Source organism: Cryptomeria japonica, chromosome 5 (genome assembly GCF_030272615.1).
Source record: "Cryptomeria japonica chromosome 5, Sugi_1.0, whole genome shotgun sequence".
Taxonomy (NCBI): Eukaryota; Viridiplantae; Streptophyta; class Pinopsida; order Cupressales; family Cupressaceae; genus Cryptomeria; species Cryptomeria japonica.
Genome location: NC_081409.1, coordinates 676,337,967 through 676,358,903, shown reverse-complemented (window position 1 = coordinate 676,358,903; position 20,937 = coordinate 676,337,967).

Below are 20,937 nucleotides of genomic sequence, written 5' to 3'. Positions count from 1 at the left end.
CCTTTCACCACATAGTGCTCCGGCTGTGTCATATAAATATCTTCCTCCAAATCACCATGAAGGAAAGCAGTTTTCACATCCATTTGCTCAACCTTTAAATCATAAGCAGTAGCAATAGAAAGCAAAAATCTAATGGACGTCATTTTTGCAACAGGAGAAAATATCTCACCGTAATCAACACCCTCAACCTGAGAGTAGCCTTTTGCAACTAACCTTGCTTTATACTTTTCAATGCTTCCATCTGAACCAATCTTTTTCTTGAACACCCATTTACAACCAACAGGTTTTCGTCCTTTAGGCAATGGTACAAGATCCCATGTATCATTCTTTTTCAAAGCTGCCATTTCTTCCTCCATAGCAATCTTCCAGGATTCTGCATCATTCATACCTAATGCCTCTTCTACAGATTTTGGTTCATCCACACTAGTATTCAGAGCAAAAATACATCTCCAATCATCAGGTGAATACCTTTCAGGTGGTTGTCTATGTCTTGTAGACCTTCGAACAAGCTGAGTTGGAGGTTCTTCCTCCTCTTCTGAAGATTCAGAGCTAGACGAGCTCTCCTCAAATTCTTGCCTATCTAGGGGTCTTGATTCAACTCTTTCAGGTGTAGAAGGAAGTTGAATCACATCTTCTTTTTTAGTCTGTTCTGGCTGCAATGTAACAGAAGGAGACTTAATTTCTCTAAAAATAACACTTCTACTGTGAATTATCTTTTGTGCAACAGGGTCCCAAAGCTTGTATCCTTTCACACCATAACTATACCCGATGAAGATACATTTCACAGCCTTGTTCTCCAACTTTGTTCGCTTCTCCTTTGGCACATGTGCATATGCCTCGCAACCAAAAACTCTAAGATGTCTCAATGAAGGCTTGTGACCTGACCATGCTTCCATAGGCGTTTTATCAACAAGAGCCGATGTAGGAGACCTGTTAATCAGGTAGCAAGCAGTGGCAACAGCTTCAGCCCAAAACTTTTGTTCAAGACCAGCACCACTCAACATACTCCTAGCCTTTTCCATCAGTGTCCTGTTCATTCTTTCTGCAACTCCATTCTGCTGTGGAGAATACGGAGTTGTCTTCTGCCTGTTAATTCCACAGTCTTTACAGAATCTATCAAAATCATTAGAGCAAAACTCACCGCCATTATCAGTTCTCAAACATTTTATTTTCTTTCCAGTCTGCAACTCAACCATTGCTTTAAATTCTTTAAAACGACTAAAAACTTCAGATTTACTCTTTAGAAAATAAACCCATGTCCTTCTACTAAAATCATCAATAAATGAAACATAATATGTGGATTTTCCAATCGAAGAGACATCTACTGGACCAAACACATCAGAATGGATAAGATCCAAAACACCACAAGTTTTATGAGAACTCGAGTAAAACTGAACGCGGTTTTGTTTTCCATAAATGCAATGCTCACAGAAATCAAAGTCAAGGTTACAGTCATTCAAACCTTCAACAAGGTTTTTATTTTTCAAGGTCCTTAGACCCTTTTCTCCAATGTGGCCAAGTCTCTGGTGCCATAACATAGTCTTCTCTGCAGGTAACTTTGCTTCAGACGAAAAAGCACCCTTAGGTACCCAAAAACCATTTCCATCTGCTGAAGGTGAAACCTTCAAATCTTCCAGTGAAGTATCCGCAGATTTACTTTTTACAGAAGTGCTATTACACTCAACAGTGTATGCTTCAAGCTTATACAAAGTGCCAAACCTGACACCTCTAGCAACTACCATAGCACCCTTAATCATCTTACATCCTGCTTCAGAAAAGACTACCTGCACACCTGCATCTATCAGTTTGCTCACAGATAACAGGTTTTGTTTTAATCCAGGGATATGCAGCACACCATTAATCCTTTTTATTCTACCATCAGAAAACCTGATTCTAACTTTACCTCGACCAACAATGTTTAGTTGTGAATCATCACCCAAGTACACCTTACCTCCATTAAATCCTTCATATTCAGAAAACCAATCTCTATTGGAAGTCATATGAAAAGATGCACCTGAGTCAATTAGCCAGGCATCATTACCTGCATGAGTCGCCAAAGCCGCAATAAATGCATCGCCATCTTCCTTGTCGGACTCAGAATCAGAATCGAACTTTTTCTTTTTCTTCTTCTTTTCTTCTTTGCAGTCCTTACGGATGTGACCCAGTTTACCGCAATTCCAGCAAATGACTTTGGACTTTCCAGGAGATTTCGATCTCCCTTTGGATTTGGACTTGCCGCGCTTCTCATTCTTCTTGCCTTTCTCCTTAGGTCTTCCACGAACGGTTAGGGCTTCCTTTGAACTGATGGATACCTTCCTTCGCATCTCTTCACCGAGTAGGGCACCCACCACGTCTTCAGATTTCAAAACAACAGAAGTACTACCGATAGCCATAACAAGAGAATCCCACGAATTAGGCAAAGAACAAAGCAAGATCTGACATTTCTCCTCCTCGTCCATCTTAACACCGACGGATACTAATTGAGCCACAATCATATTGAATGCTTCTAGGTGGTCTGCAATTCGTCCACCCTCTTCCATCTTCAAGGAATACAATTTCTTTCTTAAGAAAATTTGATTTAATAAAGATTTCACTTGATACATCTCACCAAGCTTAGTCCATAGCTTCTTTGCAGAGTTCTCTTCATGGACATTGATTAGAACAGAGTCTGCCAGGCACAGTCTGATTAGACCCTTGGCTTTTCGGTCCATAACATCATACTGAGCTGCCGCAGTAGGATCTGAGGGCCTCTAGACATTCGCATCAACAGCATCCCAAAGATCTCGATCTATTAGCAGATCTTCCATCTTCAGCTTCCACATCTCAAAATTACTTCCATTAAATTTCTCCACCTCTATTCTCCCTGACGAACTCGCCATCTGAATATTCCTGCAATAGGATCAAAAAGTGTCTTCTGCACAAGCTCCCACTCAAATCTAGATTAGTTCAAAAAACCCAACTGCCCACAATTGAAACCAAAGGTGATCAGGCTCTGATACCACTTGTAAGAAAGTTAAGTAGCGGAAACAACTTCCTACACTAACCTTGAGAGGAGGGTAATGCAAAACTTTTTCAGATCATTACAATAGTTACAGAAAATAGAAATAGATATAATAGCAATCATACCACAACACAATGATTTACGTGGGGAAAACCCTTTCGGGAGAAAAACCCCACCCTCCAAAAGCAGCTCAATATTTTATTCAGCAATCAAAAACAGATTACAAAATACTTGCAGAGCAAGCTCTTCGCAGGAGTACCACTAATCAGAGATTCAGAGGCAACTCAATAGCCATAAGACTCTTACACACAACCTCTATCTCACACACCTCATAAATAGGAGATACAATACAAGAAACCGTCAAACGGTATTATAAAACCATGGGCTAAAACCACCCAATAAGGTGTAGCCGACCTTATCTCCCTTCTATGACATGTTAAAGCACACATCAACACGTGTTGCTCCCTTTTACAGCTCATTTATGTATTTGATACAAATTATTTTTCCTATTTCAGGAGTACAAACTTTCGGAGGCCATAACTTGAGAACCAGGTGTCCGATTGACGAACCGTTTGAAGCGCCGGAAAGCTCGCGAAGTGCTCTATCACCTCGTAACCAACTTCGCCAGTTATGACAACTTTTCAGGGTGTTTCGGAGCCTCTAAAGTCCTCAAAATTAAGTTTAAACATTTTATTGCACCTCTCCAAGACGAAAACTTTAATATCTTCAAAACTAGCTGTGACCTTGCGACGCAACTTTACCGGAATGCTTATCTAGCCAACTAGAAGCTTCAGGGAGAGTTTCGCACTATTTCGTGCTCAAATGAAAACTTACTATAAATAGTAACCTCACATAAATGCAAGGTTGAGACACTATTTTTCCCAACATTAATGGATAACTTAAGACATTGAAAACCAGCTATTGGGGGTCACTGCTAAAATAGATCAAAAAGAGAATGCAACGTGTCTAGGATCTAGGGTTTAGGGTTTTAGGCTTAAACCTTTAAAAACATAGAAGATAAACCGTAAACCACATGGCAAAAAATTTCAAAAATGTCCCAACACTAAAGTTTTCCTTCCACTCTGATTTAGATCTAAGGATCTTTCTAGAATTAAAACAAAGATAAAATGGAGTTAATTCAAGCCATGACAAAACATTCATAGAATCATAAAACATAGTTAATTCAAGCCACGACAAATTACAATATTCTTGAAATTACAAACAAAGTAAATCATAAAGCTTGAATGTATTTGGGAATACAAATTATACAATATATAAAATTAAACCATTGTATGAGCTTTTGTAGCATGCTCTACTCTCCATCTAATGGAACTCCAAATTGTTCTAACATATAGTAAGTGACTTGCAAATTTGTCAACAATTCATAATTGGAAGTGGAAGTTGACATCAATGTTTCATCCAATGTTGCATTCAAGGTTAATAATGGTTTGGCCATGGCCAAAAAGTTAGCCTCATTTGTGTCCTTAGGAAACAAATCTAAATCCAAATTAATTTTCTCCTCCATCTTACTTTTGAAAGTGTAGATGCATAAATTTTTCATCATTTGTCCTCATATATTAATCATAACTCTTCTATGGATATCATTGTCTATTTAATCAAAATCATTAATTATTTCCTCTAATAATTCATTTCATTTACTTAAATCATTATAACTCATCTTATCATAATTACATTCTTAATCCATTCCTAACTCACTCTATTTATCTCTTTCTTCTTCCACAAATTGCATTCACTCAATGAATGTGGGATAATGCTCATCCATAACTACCTCCTTTATCCCACATCCATCCCTTGACTTGTGTTTCCTATGAGGATATTTATAAATTTGTTTGCCTCTTTCATTTGGCCCTCTCTCTCTCACTTCTTGAAGTTTAGGCAATATACTATCATTTTGATTTCAGCATGCTTATTCTATCTCGTTCTTCCATAGCCCCTTGTGCAAATTGCTTAAAAACTGAGAGCAAAGACAAGATCTTGGTTGATAGAGAAACAATGTAGTTAGATAGCTTGTGAATGCATTTAATTTTGTTTACTTTGCATTGTTCTTTGTTCGTACTCACTTAGAGAACGCTCCATTGCATGATGTTGGATTACATTTCTTGAGTTTTTAGCTCCTAATTGAGCTCTTAAGACCAAGAAGCAATTTTATATCCCTCATCTACATTGGCACGCCCGGTGAGACCATAGCCTCGTTTTTTCTTCAGGTTGCAATCATGGTATGCATGAGACGGTTTCTTTAAAGCATTCTATTGAATAGATAACATGCTTTTGTCTATGTGAAGGTTGAAGACATTATATTTGCTTTGATATGTGCATCATATTCTGCAGGTTTAAGACGTTTTATCTATCTTGTTTCTGCATCCATATTTTGGGAGGTTTAAAACCAACTCACGTGCCTGGTCTAGGCTCCCACATTTTACATTTGTTTTAATGTTTTATGTCCATTGTCTTTGATCCCACGTTGTCCATATGATTTGGACATTTTAAAACAGTTAGAATAAGTGATCTTCAGGGCTTCAAACAATTAAGACACCTTATCTATTTTCAGATTTGGTATTGCAAAAACAAAACAGTTAACTTGTGTTGTCATTGCCTGGAGTTTGCTGCACTTTTATACAGTTCACATTGCCTTGTCATTGCTTGGAGTTTGCTGCATTTTTATACAGTTCACACTGTCTATGCTCATGAATTTTTACATTCAAAATAAAAAACGTGCCTTGTCTTTTTCACTAAATTTCTGCACTTTTATAGCAGCCACGTACTCTTTCTATGCTGCCATATTTTGCAGATTTTAAATCAGTCATGGCTTTGTAATGTGCTGCCATGTTTTGCAGATTTTAAAACATTTAGAGGCCTTGTCTATGATCAAAATTTTGCAAGTTTAAAATGATGTTCATGCCTTGTATTTGCATCATGTTTTGCAGATTTTAAAACAGTTTACAGGCTTCTCTATGCTTGCACATAATTCTGATGTTATTTTTCAGTTAGTATTTGTTAATTCTTGTGTTAGTTTTTACTTAGTATTTGTGAGTTTGTGTTAGTGTGTAGTTAGTATTTGTTGGTATGTTGTTAGTATTCCGTGTTTGTAATTAGTTTTATTTTGTTAAATTTGTGTGTGTTTTGTTTTGTTAATGTAAAGTGGAAAATTGAACCCTAGTGACTCTCCATCTAGGAGAGAGAAAGGAAGTCACTAGGACGATTTTCACTTGGGAGAAACTTTACATTCAAAAGAGGGGCTTGAATCCGCTAGATCCAAATTTGAGGGAAACCAGGATGTGAATTATGAGTGGATTGCAAGTGGTTGAAGTGTGATTTACCCTCTTTTGTAAATGAGAAAGTTGACTTGTTGACTATGCGGAAAAGAGAGAGAAAATGAGTGAAATGAGGAGCTACCAGTTCAGGATTGTGCTTTAACTTTGGATCTGAGCTAGTTAGACTAATGCGGATCTGCTCTGAAAATTTAAAGAAAATTTGTTGGGACTGTGGCGGGAATGTACATGGTCCGCTAGAAAATCCGCAAAATGAAAAGGGTTCTTCTATCTCTGCAAATGAAGCCCAAACCTGCAATTACAACTGCGCACCTGCAACCTACACACAAAAAAGGGAAGAAAGGGGGGTTGTGGATAGGGGTTTGCCTCAGTCAAACCGCGGTTGAGGAATCAACCTTGAAAGAAAGTAATTGCAAATGCATGAATGTAAACAATGGAAATGTATACCTTGTAGATCTGTAACTTGGTGATAATGATTGCTTTGCTTCTTGAATGTACCCACAAATGTTGTACAAAATGGCATGTAACAGGACAAAACCCTAACACACACACATGCTTGCAAATGAATGTTGTAATGTTGCTCCAATGGATGAATGAAGAATATTTGAATGCTTGAATGCTTGATGATGACATTAAAATCTTGTATCTTCTCTCTAATGCCTCTTATCCCTTATCATATGTTCATATGTCTATGCATTGTCCATTCGTCCTCCTTGAATGAGGGGATTGAGTTCTTTTTTTATACATGCCTCAAGGATTAATTTTCAACCATCGAAGGCTGACAAAGCAGAATTGCGAACTGCAAAGACAAATTGTGCATAGGAGATCGAGCAAATCTGACATAGGGCCACCCTAAGAGGTGAGGACAGGGGTGTCACGCCCCTATCATAAGGGGACAAGGGCACCACGCTATTGCCCTAGGGGTGACAGGGGCTCCACGCCCCTGTCTTGCCCTATTTTGGGGCCCGAACAGGGTCTAGAGACACAAGTCATGAAGGAAAAAGAGTGAAGGGTTGAAAATGCATAAATAGGTCTCGGTTAGGGAAGGAGATGTCGTCGCCAAGGTGAGGACCCAAAATGTGGTTAAAATTGCAGGGGTCACAATTTTGTGACACTAAATTTAATTAGTGTTAGTTTTGTGCTTTGTTAGTTGGTGTGTTTGTTTAGTGTTAATTTAGTTGTTATTTTAGTTTTGGTTTTTATTGTTTGTTTAGTCTAGTTTGTTATTTTATTTTATTTTTGTTCCTATTAGTTTTTAGTTAGTATTTGTTAGCTTGTTTCTGTGTTGTGTCTTGGTAGTTTGTTTTAGTGTTTGTTTGGTTTTGTTTATTTGATAAATTTGTGTGCCTAGTTTGTTTTGTGTTAGTCTTGTGTGTTTAGTATCTTGTTTTATTTTTGTTTGTTAGTGGGGTTTTGTTTTTTTGTTTCTTAGTTAAGTCTTTGTTTTTTCTCTAGGTCTTTCTTTTTGTTGATAGGGGTCTTTGTGTTAGCTTGTTTGTGGTGTTTTTGTTGGTCTTGTTGTTGTTGTGTTCTAGTGTCAGTCATTTTGTTAGTTGTCCTTTTGATTTTGGGACTAATCTTGCAAGGCTAATGATTTGTGCAGGACATCCATCCATCGCTTATCAAAGATCATATTCTAGAAACTACTAATTTGTGTGGTAAAGGACGTTAGTTGAAGAAATTGTGATTTTGAAATAAACAGATTGTCTATTTTTTCTAGATTAAATTGTATTTCAAACTGGTGCTTAAAACGAACAAGTGCCTTCTATGATTGGTGCGCTTGAACATCTATAGGGTGGACCCACTGTTACACTATCTATCCTCTCCCCCCACCTTTGTGGATCTTGGGTGTAAGAGAAAGGTGATTAACAATGCATGTTTTTTATTGTTGAGGGATATCTTTGCTTGAGGATTTCCATCACCTCACAAGGGTATCTCGAATTGGGACATGTAGGAGATATCGTCTCTCCCAGTGTGATCTTGAGGGGGTTTTTTGAGCCGCTATATAAATATACTAGTTAGGCAGTTGAAGTGTTGAGTGAATTTGACATATGTGGAGGCCCTCTATGCACTGATAAGATCAACTAAAGCCTTAAGTAGCTTGGTTCGAGAATCCGTCATTAGATCGGGATCCCTCAGAATATCACTAGACACCTTACTTAGAATCCTACCCTTATTTGCCTTGGTGTGGCAATTTCAGTGCAAGGGGATAGCTGGTTTTCCCCACAAGATACTCACCATATGTATTTCTAGCAACAAGAGCATAAGTTTTTACAAAATCAATGCCTTCAACTTGTGTTTAACCTTTACGTACCAATATTGCCTTGTTTCTTACAACATGTTCATCTTCATCCAACTTATTCTATAACACCCAATTTGTTCCAATGACATTCTTATCTACTGGTCTAGGGACTACTTCCCAAGTCTGATATTTTTCAATCTGATCTAATTCTTCCTTCATAGTTTTCATCCAATTCTGATCTCTACAAGCTTCTTCAACTATCTTAGGTTTAGCTTTAGAAAGTAGACACAAAATAACTTGTTCTTCAATAGCTTTAATTCTTATAATAACACCTTTGTTCTTATCTCCTATAATTTGGTTCTCAGAGTGATTCTTTTATACATACCTAATATTTTTTTTATATATTTTCCAGAGCAACTTGAGTTTATTTCTTCTTATCTTCTTCTCTATTCTTTTCCTCTCCTTCTTTCCTTACAGACTGATCATATTCATATCCTGCTCGTATACCAGAGTCTTTGGAAATGTTTTTGTCAACCTTCACATTTGCACTTTCAACAATTTTGTTCAATCTCTTGTTCTAACACTGGCAAGCCTTGCTCTTTGTAGAATATCCTAGGAATATATCTTCATTTGCTCTACTATCAAAATTTCCAATATTTCCTTCATCTCTCTCAAAGTAGCATTTACTTCCAAAAACTTTGAAATACTTTACGGATGGAATACTTCCATGCCCTAACTCATATGACGTCTTTCCATATTTCTTCCAAAATAGAACCCTATTGAGAGTGTATACTCTGGTATGTATTTCTTCTCTCCTGTAAACTTCTGGTAAGTTTGCTTCTTTCATCATAGTTCTTGTTGCTTCTTTTATAGTCATGTTCATTCTTTCCACAACACCATTCTATTGAGGTGTTCTAGGAGTAGGCATATGTCTCCTAATCTCATATTTCTCACTGTAGCATCCTAAAATTACGACACTTGCAATTTCGATCGCATTTGGGTCTTCACGATGGCGACGCAACACTGAACCTGAATGGAGAACACGAAACTTGTCCACAACATCAAAAACTGCATTTTTCCAGCACCCTGGCCTGATCCTCCTTGCACCCTGCTGTCCCGGGAGGTGGGACCAGAGCGCCCAGCGCCCTGGTCCTTCAGGACCAGGGCGCCCAGGACCATGGCGCCCAACGCCCTGGTCCCTGGCCCTATTTTGGGCCTGGTCTCCTATGGGACTTTGGGCCTTTTTGTTTGCAAATTGGAAAATAACATTTCCTGGTCGGCCTAAGGTCAGGAAAATCAGTCTTTTAACCCTAATTGGCAAGTATATAAACTACTTTTCCTCTCTCATTTGAGGAAGAGGAGGAGGAAAAAAGGGGAAAATGATATTCAAACTGATGCCCTCCTAAATGGCACAAGATTAGTCCAAGATCAATCAACACAAAACACACAAAACATTAGTGTTAGTCAATCGAAAACTAATCTAAAAAGGCATACCAAAAGAGAGACTAAAAGCATGCAAGCATATTTAACTATCAAAGCAAACATGATGAGGCATCTCCAAATACCTCCTAACATACTCTTAGTTCCTTCTCCCTTGTTCCTCTCCTCTCCAAGTTCCAAAATAGTGTAGCTCTCAGCAGCTTTTTGCACTATGGATGCTTATGGAGGATTGAGATTGTAGAATAGCTCTAAACATGAAATGAAAAGCTATTTTAATGCTAAAATGATGTGTTTTAACCAAAAGACAATATTTAGTTATGCTATGCTAAATGCTCTCTAAAATGTCTATAGTCTAAATGCATACAAGTTTTCAGGATCTGGATTATGAAGGAATGGGCTCTATTTATAGGAAAAATGGAGCAATGGATGGCCAGGATTGAAAGGTTTAATCAAGGGTCAAGCTTGAAAGTTGGGGATCCATGTGCACAATTTGCACCAATAAAATAGTGACAAGTGTCAACACAGGATTGGGTTGAGAGAAGAGGTTGGAGGCATTGAATGCCTGAGAAGACTTCATGGTTATCTAAAGGCTAAGGGTCAAGCCTAAATTAGGATTACCCACTGGATTAGGAGTTAATCCAAGGATAAACCTTTGTGCAAATGATTAAGAGATAATCATGGTCAAAGCATTAAATGCTTGATGAGACCTTTGTGGTTGGGTAGAGGTTGAGTCAAAACAAATGTTTTAACCATGTGGGAGGGTTGAATTAACCATTAATGGTTATTGAAGACTTTGGGGGATTAAGTGGTTGAAAGTTGGAAGCCTTCAATGGTTTTCAAAGACTTTGGGGTTTTTGGTGGTTGAAGGTTGAAAACCTTCAATGGTTATCCAAGACTTTGGGCCATTTGAGAAGTGACTCCATTTTGCTTAGGAATGTGACAATATTTAGGAAATGGTTTAGGCTAATTAGGAAGGGTTTAGAAGAATCTAGAAGGGGATTAGATTTTGCAAGTGGATTTGGTGGGTGAGGGAAAATAGGATTTTATTCAAATAAAAATTCATTTATTTCAATAATGTGTGCAAGTTGCATTTGTAGGAAAATGCAAGTGGGGTGGGGATAATGATTTAAATAAATGTTTTATTTAATTTATTTAAAAGAGGAAAAGGAATTTTAATTAAATAAATTGATTTTATTTATTTAATTGATTGAAATTTGATTTAATGAATTAATTAAAATAAATTGAATAATTTATTTAATTAATAGAAGAATGTTTGGGGATGAATTAATTAAATATTAATTTAATTAACTGGTGGCTAGTGGATTTTTAATCAAATAAATACGAAATATTCATTTAATTAAAATGGACAGATTTATATGACTACATTTGCCCCTCTTTGAGACGGTGCGGTTTATCGCGTCGTTTCAAAGAAAGAAAAACTGGTGTGAAGAAATGCCCCATAAAATGTTAATTTAATGGGTGGTATGCCCCCTCGAGAGATGGGCCGAAAAATTGCGAAAAATCGGGCGAGCTCTCAAAAAAGAATGAAAATTGGCAAGGTGGTAGAAGAGAAGAAGTTAGGCATACGGGTGAAAAATAGAAGAAAACGGGGGAAACATGGAGTGAATACAGAGAAACAACAAGCCAGCGAGTACCCTGAGGTCATGCAAGAGATACATAGTAGATGTAGTGTGGGGTTTGGATTGATGCTATACAATTGATCAAAATTGTGTGGACAATCTGGTGCAATCGGTTTAATTGCCCCGGTCAAGTCAAAGCATGACAGTTGATGCCAGTTGTTTGCTTAGACAAGATAAAGTCTGAGTAAGTGAAGCAAAGTGACCTGATGAGACTTAGGCAATTGATGCAATTGCCCGATGAAGTCAAGGTATATGAAACAAAAATACTCGTTGAGACTTAGACAATTGATGTAATTGTCCGATGTGATTGTGTTTGATTGGTTGATCAATTGATGGTGTGTGCATGTGATGGATGGTTGTGGGGAATCATGGCAACCCCGTTGAGACTAGGTCATTATGATAAATGCCTGATGTAGTCTAGGATTACCATAATCGATTACCTGTTGAGACCCGAAGATACTTGATCAGAGTATCTGTTGATAGTCTAGGTGTGTGTGAGTCAATGTACCTGTGCAGACAGAGTAACTTGCTTGGCTTATTGGATGACTTAGGATAGGAAACACAATCCCTCCTATTTAGAGATGGATGGTGATGAACGTGGCTTGATTGGGTTGATTGAGAAATGATGTAGGGTATGTGATGCTGATTATTGAGATGGGAAGGGTGAGGGGGGGTGGGTTCGATGTTAGATAGAAGAAAGGGAAAACCTATGACTCATTCCTATGGAAGAAGAGGAAAATATAGTATGCATTATTATGACTATGTATGCATGATATGCAACTATTATGAATGTATTGATGGGTGGAATGCAACGAAATGCAATATATACAGATGAGATGAGATGACGATCCATAGTGCTCTATTTTCATCATTGAGCTTTAAAATGTTGGAAGAGAATACAAGCATCTTGACATAATGATTCAAGATGACCAGAGTATTTCTTACATGGATTTTCATATAGCAAGTTAATACAAGCAACTTGATATAATGGATCAAGTTGACCTGAGTATTGCTTGCGGAACAGACAAGGATTATCTCCTTTCGTGCATGACTTGGATCGTCCTCCTTGATCTTAGGCTGATCAGATCCTGAGACAAGTGCATACCGTACTAAAAAATAAAACCTTGATCCAATTTGGAGGAAGAGGAACCAAAGGATGAGCATTGTACCTGCAACCAAACAGCATATTTACATAAAGAATAAAGAATAAGGATCCTTGGTAATGGCTCATGCTCATATGGTCGAGGTATACGCTGTAGTCAGCAAGCCGTAATGATCTATGACTGCATTTTGCATAAGATCATGTAGCTTGGTGAACTTCCCACGTAGACACCATTAGTACATGCCCCAGTACTTCATCGGAAGTAATGCGTAAACGATATAAAACAATGCTGAAAGATCCTGATACAGATAAACGAACGATTGTACTCACAAATCAACCAAGTATTTGATAGCTTAACATAATTTTCTTGTCAAAGAAAACGTCATCTTGTCTTTGTTTTGGTAAGGAAGGATGCATCCTTGTTTAAAGACAGGTTTCTGATTGTTGATGTTGATTGTGTGGTCATTTGGTAAGTGGTCATTTTGTGAGTAGTTTGTCAATGTTTATTTTGTATCTAATCGGATAGATATGTACAAGGTGTTGCCATGTTTTTGTGTGATTTTTGAGGGGTTTTCCGATGTTTTTGGATTTTGTGTAATAGTTTTTGAATGTTTTTGGATTTTGTGAGTCATTTTTGAATGTTTTTGTATTTTGCGAGACATTTTTGAATGTTTTTGCCAATGAATCACCAGTAATGTAGAATCCACTTCCATCACGAGGGTAAGGGTATTGCCCCCAGTTTGTAGACCTGACTATGAAAAGGTGGGATGCTAGACGCATGGAGTACTTTCTTAATTGCAGATCAAATAACAAGCCATGGTTGGGATGGATGGATGTATGTGTGCATGAATGTGATCGCAACAAGCTTTGAAAGATAATGGAGCTATTGCCTTTACGAGTGGTGCCTGTTTGCCAGGTTTTCACCATCGTACTTACCCAAGGTGCCACCGGAGTGGTTGTTCACCGTTTGGATGCATGATTTTTCTTTACTTTTTTTTTGAATGTTTTTGTATTTTCTTTAGGACATTTTCTGAATGTTTTTGATATTTTCTGACATGTAGGGGAGCCTGATGCTCTGTATACCTTAGGTATAAAACCGTTTGAGGTGCATGCTATTGATTGGATCTGCAAGCGGTTCTCCTTCTGATGTAGCCAACTGATATGCCCCAGACCCGAATACAGTAGTGACAACATATGGGCCCAGCCAGTTTGATTCAAACTTGCCTTGATGTTCTCTGTTTGGTTGATTGCGAGGATTTTCTCGAAGAACAAGATCACCTACCTCGAATGTACGAGGTCTAACTCGGTGATTGTAACTTCTGCTCATGCGTTGCTGATAGGCTTTGAGGTGATTGTATGCAGCTTGTCGTTTCTCATCAAGTAACTCTAAGTCCTGAAGACGGGATACTCTGTAGGTTTCATCATCGATGAGATTATGCAAGGAAACTCGTAATGATGGTATCTCAACCTCAATAGGTAAGATAGCTTCTGCACCATAGACTAATGAATAAGGAGTTGCACCTGTAGGGGTTCGAATGCTAGTTCGATATGCCCATAATGCTGGATTCAATTGAACATGCCAATCACGACCGACATCATTGACTGTCTTCTTTAGGATTCTCAATATGTTTTTATTGGATGCTTCAGCCTGACCATTGCCTTGTGGGTAATAGGGAGTGGAAAAGCGGTGTTGGATATGAAATTTCTCACAAAGCTCACGGACATCCTGATTTTTGAAAGGAAGACCGTTATCTGTGACGATGGACATGGGTACACCATACCGACAGATGATGTAGTTGAGGATGAATGAGGCGATCTGCTTGCCGGTGACTTGGGTAAGTGGAACAGCTTCGATCCACTTGGTGAAATATTCGGTAGCGGTAATAATGAATTTATGGCCATTGGATGAAGATGGATGGATTTTACCCACAAGGTCAAGGCCCCATTGACAAAAAGGCCATGGTGTCGTGATTGGTTGCAGTTCCTGGGCCGGTGCATGTATCAGGTCGCCATGAACTTGACATTTCTTGCATTTCCTGACAAAATAGTAGGAATCCTTTTCCATAGATGGCCAATAGTATCCAGCTCGCATGATCTTCTTGGCTAGTGATGGACCACTTGAGTGAGTCCCACAAATTCCTTCATGTACCTCTTCCAAAGCCTTTGTTATCTCATCTTGTTCCAGACATCGAAGGAGAGTACCATCAAGACTACGTCGGTATAGGGTTTCGGCAATAATGGTATATCGAGCAGTTTGGCGAATGAAGGTTTTTCGTTGGTTATTTGATTGGTTGGGAGGAAGGGTGTGATCGCGAAGATAGGTGTAGAACTCACCGTACCATGGGGATTCGAAACCGACAAGGCGACATATCATTTCGGATTCGGGGATATCATAAGCGGGAATCCAAAGCTGTTCTACCAAGAACTCGTAGCGTGTTGAATTCTGTGGAAGATCTAGGAGAGATGCGATAGTTGCCATAGCGTCAGTAGCTCGATTCTGATCTCTTGGTATCTGCTCAAAAGTGATAGTAGTAAATGATGTCTTTAGAGTGTCCACCATTTGTTTGTATGGCATGAGTTTATCATCCTTGGTCTGATACTCATCTGTTGCTTGTCGAATGACTAGTTGGGAGTCGCCATATACTTGTAGTTCTTTTAATTTCCATTGTATGGCTAATCTGAGTCCTGTGATCAAAGCCTCATATTCTGCTATGTTGTTTGTGCATGGAAATGTGAGCCTGTAAGACTTCGGGATGCTATCACCTTGAGGTGTGATAAACAGAATGCCTGCCCCCGAGCCGTGCCTAGTGTATGAACCATCAAAATATAGTTTCCATGACTGTGCTTTTGTAATCATGAATATCTCTTCATCTGGAAAATTGGAAATGAGAGGATGATCACCTATGAGAGGCGCATCGGCCAACTGATCTGCAATGACCTGCCCTTTGATAGCTTTACGGTCCACATACTCAATGTCGAATTCACTTAGAATCATTACCCATTTGGCCAAACGACCTGTCAATGCTGCTTTGCTGAGTAAGTACTTGAGTGGATCAATCTTTGCAATGAGTTGCACCTTGTGTGTCAATAGATAGTGTCACAATTTAGTGGCTGCCAGGATTACTGCTAGGCAAGCTCGCTCAATAGGTGTGTAATTGAGTTCATAGCCAACCAGTGTGCGAGAGATGTAGTAAATAGCACACTCTTTTCCTTCTGCATTATGTTGTGCCAGTAGTACACCCAATGCTGTACTTGTTGCTGAAATATAGAGTAACAACAGTCTACTTGGATCTGGTGGCATCAACAATGGTGGATTCATGAGATAGTCTTTAAGTTCCTGAAATGCTTGCTGGCATCTGTCATCCCATTGAAAGCGTATGTTCTTGTGTAGCAGGTGTGTGAAGGGGTGACACTTATCAGCCAATTGTGCAATGAATCTTCAGATGGATTGAAGCCGTCCTTGTAGTGTCCTTAGCTGACTGATATTCCGTGGAGGTGGCATGTCCATTATTGCCTTAACCTTTGCTGGGTCGACCTCAATACCTTTGCTTGAGACAATGTATCCTAGAAGTTTCCCGGAGGTCACTCCAAAGACACATTTCTTTGGGTTGAGTCGAACATGATATTGTTCCAGTCTATCAAAGATTTGATCTAAGATATGGAGATGTCCTTCTCTTGTGAGTGATTTTGCTAGTAAATCATCCACATAGTCTTCCATCATAGTATGCATCATGTCATGGAAGATGGTGGTCATTGCTCTTTGATAGGTCGCTCCTGCATTCTTTAGACCAAAAGGCATTACATTCCAGCAGTATGTGCCCCATGGACATGTGAAGGCTGTCTTATGTTGATCTTCTGGTGCGATCTTTATTTGATTGTATCTTGAAAAGCCATCCATGAGTGAAAGCATGGCATGTCCTGCTGTCAGATCCACTATGATGTCAATATTTGGAAGGGGGAAGTCATCCTTAGGACATGCCTTATTTAGATCTCTGAAGTCTGTACAAATGTGGATGCCCCCTTTTGGTTTGCCAACTGGCACGATGTTGGAGATCCATTCTGCATAATCAATTGGTCTAATGAAACCAACATCTAGGAGTTTCTTGAGTTCTGTTTTGACTAGCACTGCAATCTGGGGATGCATCTTACGAAGCTTCTGCTTGACAGGTTTGGCTCCTTCTGCTACAGTGAGGTGATGCATGACTAAATCAGGATCAAGCCCAGGCATGTCTGCATATGACCATGCAAAGTTGATCTGACGCTTCTGGAAGAACTTTATAAACTTAGGCTGTTCCTCTGGAGTGAGAAGAGATGCCAGATGTATGATATGAGGGTTTTCAAGAGTCCCCACATTGTATTCTTTAGTCTCCTCAATGAAAATCGTCGATCGTTCCTGTTGTGTACTAGCAGGGAGAATGTCAAACCCTTCATCCTCAGGCGCCTCAGAGAGGTTTTCACCATTGGATACGCTCTTTCTTTTTACTTTTGTCGGATCAAACAGTGCCACAGTGTGGTTTTCATTGGAAGATCCATGTTTTATTGTTATATTTTTGCAGCTGAAGGGTTTGGCATCCGCCCCGAAGTATGCTGCGCTATTAAGTTCAATGGCGAATCCAGCTTTGTGATCCCCGCTTGGTAGATTATCCCTTAATTCCAAAAAGTCAATGATAGCCTCATCATTTTGGAATAGGTCAAGACATGGAGGATTTGATTGGTTCCATTCGATGAGTTCAAGGTGGATAATGGGCATTACTTCATCAATTAGATTAAGTTCGTGAGAGGTATCAGTGAGGGTTAAGACAGTGTGGTGAAGGTCGTTGATGGTACTCTCCCTGTCAGAATCAGGCGTAGGATGAGACGTAGGGTCTGTGGAAGATGTTTCCAGCTCAGGTACCCAAGTGGTCTTTATCTGTGCTTCTCCGTAAACAGGAATGTCTTTGCGTGGCGGAGGTGGTGATGTGTCTTCCTCATCTGAAGTATTAAGTTGCACTGAATCGAATTCCCACTCATGTGAGTCGGTCTCTGAATCACTTTCCAGCATTCGATTGCTATACCATACTGGGATGTCTTTGGAGTTGAACACGGCAGGCGTGATTGGTTTATGTACTTTTGTGGTGATCGATGCTGCAGGAACCGTGATGGGGTTTAAAGGATTTGTTACTGGAAGTATTGGTAATGGTGACTCAGTGGCTTCTGCTAGAACTACTGGCGCCATAGATGTTGCTGTGGGTTCTGATACAGTTGTTGCTACAAATGGTTTTATTGATGTGATGGCTGCCGCGGATGGGATTACTGATTCTATTGGTGGGATGTTTGGCATTGGTGATGGTTGCGGTGGGGTTGTGAGTCTCGATGGTGCTTTGAGTATGAAAGGTGTCCTCTTTGCAGTAGGTGGGCAATATGGTTTGCTAGGTTTTCCTTTAAATCTGAGTTTAGGAAGGACTTCTTTTTCAAAGCCTAGGCCTGTATTACCTTTGGGCTTGAACTCTGGCAACAGCGGTTCTTGTCGTCCTTGTTTGCAGGATCCCAAAGCGCTTTGACCATCATACCCCATTCTTTGCATAATGAGGAGGCCTTTGCCATACTGTTCTGTAGGAAGCGTAACTCGCGGTTTATCAGTGGTAACGGGGTCTTTATAGATCCAGTCTGCTAGGTCCTCATCTTGTGTTTCTTCCTCTTGACTCTTTCCAAGGACGAAAGGCATTAAAGCACATGCGGGCGTGACTATGGATTGTTGGAGCAACTGCTGGGGTTTACCATGTGTTCTAGGAGAAGTGGGCATTTGTCCCACACAAAAGAGCTGACTCAAGTTATATTCCCCGGGACCTTCCTCTGTGACTTTCATCTTAAGCTTTTCTTGCTTGGGTATAGGAGTGTTTGAACTGGCAAGAGAGGCGGGATTTACATATGATGTGGAGGAAATGGCTTCCCTATTATTAGGAACAGTAATCTCTGGTTGATGGCTGATATTATGGCAAAATGCAAAGGGATTTGCATCGCCCAGGATTGTGATCTCTGCACCGTTATGTGGGAACTTGATACATTGATGGTAGGTAGATGGAACGGCTTGCATGGCATGTATCCAAGGTCTCCCTAATAATAGATTATATGGCAGAGGAAGGTCCAGAACCTGACAAATTATGTGCTTTACCACGGGGTCCACTCGGATTGGTAGTACCACAGCTCCTTTGGATGAACGCTCTGCATCATCATAGGCCTTGATGGTGATCTTCTTGCAAGGATCCACTGATTCTACTGCATAGCCCAATGCTGTGACCAACTGTAGTGTACAAATGTTTAGGCCTGCTCCATTATCAATCAAGACTCGCTTGATCCTATGTTGGTTGACAAAGCCTTCAATGTGGAGTGAGGCGTTATGAGGTTGCTAGAAGGAAGAGTTGTCACTTTCGGAAAAAGTGAGACAAGGTGATGACTTTAGACTTCCAACCATGGCTTGAAATTGGTCCGTGTTCAGGTTTGCAGGGACTGACGCCTCTTGGAGTGCTTGATCCAAGATTGTTTTATGAGAGGGTGACAGACGCAAAAGCTCCAAGATGGATATAAGTGCAGGGGTTTTGTCTAATTGTTCCACAAGATTGTACTGCTTTGGGATGGAGGTAGTGCCTTGTGGAGCTGCCTTTATGGTGACCTTGCCACGACGTGTAACAACATTGCAATTTGAGGTGGGATTTTTGAAGGTGATAGTTGCAATTTGTTCACTGGCATCATACAGGTGATTGACAGTGTAATTATACGCAGCTTGTGTATAATCAGTGGTATCAGGACCTCGTCTGGACGTGGAAGGACCCCTTTGATCTTGCGATGGAAGTGGATTCTTGAACATCTGATGATCATTATTGGTCATTTTTGGGTCATGCCCTTCAATTTCAATTTCTCCTCGATCAATAAGATCTTGAATGAGATCTTTCAATCGATGACAATTACTTGTCTTGTGTCCTCTTCCTTGATGGAATTCACAATGTTCAGTATCTCTCCACCATGCCGGTTTGACCTGAGGCTCATAGTTTGATAGCTTAGGTAGAGTGATCAAATTCTGAGAAATGAGTTGTCGCATCACTGTTTCAATGGGTTCCCCTAAGGGAGTGTATGTGCGTTTTTGTTTTTGTGGACGAGGTCTTGGTTCATCCTGAGATGTGATGCGACCTTGATTAGGAAGGACATTTGTGTTATTTTGAGGTGGAGGATTTTGTCCTGCAAACCGAACCACAGGTTGTGCATTTTGGACAGTCCGAGCATCCACAACCCCATCATTGACGATATTCTTATTCTTGTTCCAGAAGTTCGGTTTATCACTATTGAAACGCGGGCGAGGACCATCTTTGGGTTCATTAAAGATTTTGATGAGTCCTTTTTTGATGAGTGCCCTTTCACATTTTATACCCTTGGTGATCATATCGTTAAAAGAATCAGTATCTTTGACATCCAGGTGAAATTCCATTTCTTCGTTTAAGTTGGAAATGAAAATTTCCACTAGTTCTCGTTCAGGTAACTGAAGAGAACGTCTGCTAGACATTTGGCGCCATCATTGCAGGAATACTGAGAATAATTCACCTGGTTTTTGTTTGGTGTTGCATAGATCAGCCATGGTGATGTCGCGTTCAATATTATAAGAGTAATGAGATAGGAACTTCTGGATGAGTTCCTCAAATGTTCTAATGCCACCTGGTAGTCGGGAAAACCATGATGTGGTTGTTCCTCCCAAGCTTTGGGGAAAAAGGCGCATTAAGTATGTGTCTTCATATGCAACTTCGAGACAAGCGGAATGAAATTCTCGGACATGATCGCGGGGATCTCCCTTTCCTCTATATTTTTCAAATTTTGGTGTTTCGAACCCGCGTGGAAAAGGTGGCATATAAAGATTCCTATCAAAAGGATAGGGACAGATGTCGTTAAGTGAGAATTGATTGGTCTTAACACCACTATGAAGTTGTTGGGCGAGATTCTCGACTTGTTGCCGCAACATCTCTATTTCATTTGGAGGAGGAGGTGGTTGGTTACCTCGAGGGATGTTATATCTGATGTGATTTCTACCTCTTTCCTCCTCATGGCGACTTTGTCTTTCTGATGCTTGTCTTAATTGGGCAAGATCAAAGTCTGAGGGGAGTTTGGCTCCTTCTTGAGCAAGTCGTAAAAAGTGAGCATCCGCATTGCTCCTTAATATTTCATCAAATAATCTGTTAAAATGAGGGTTATGCTGAACC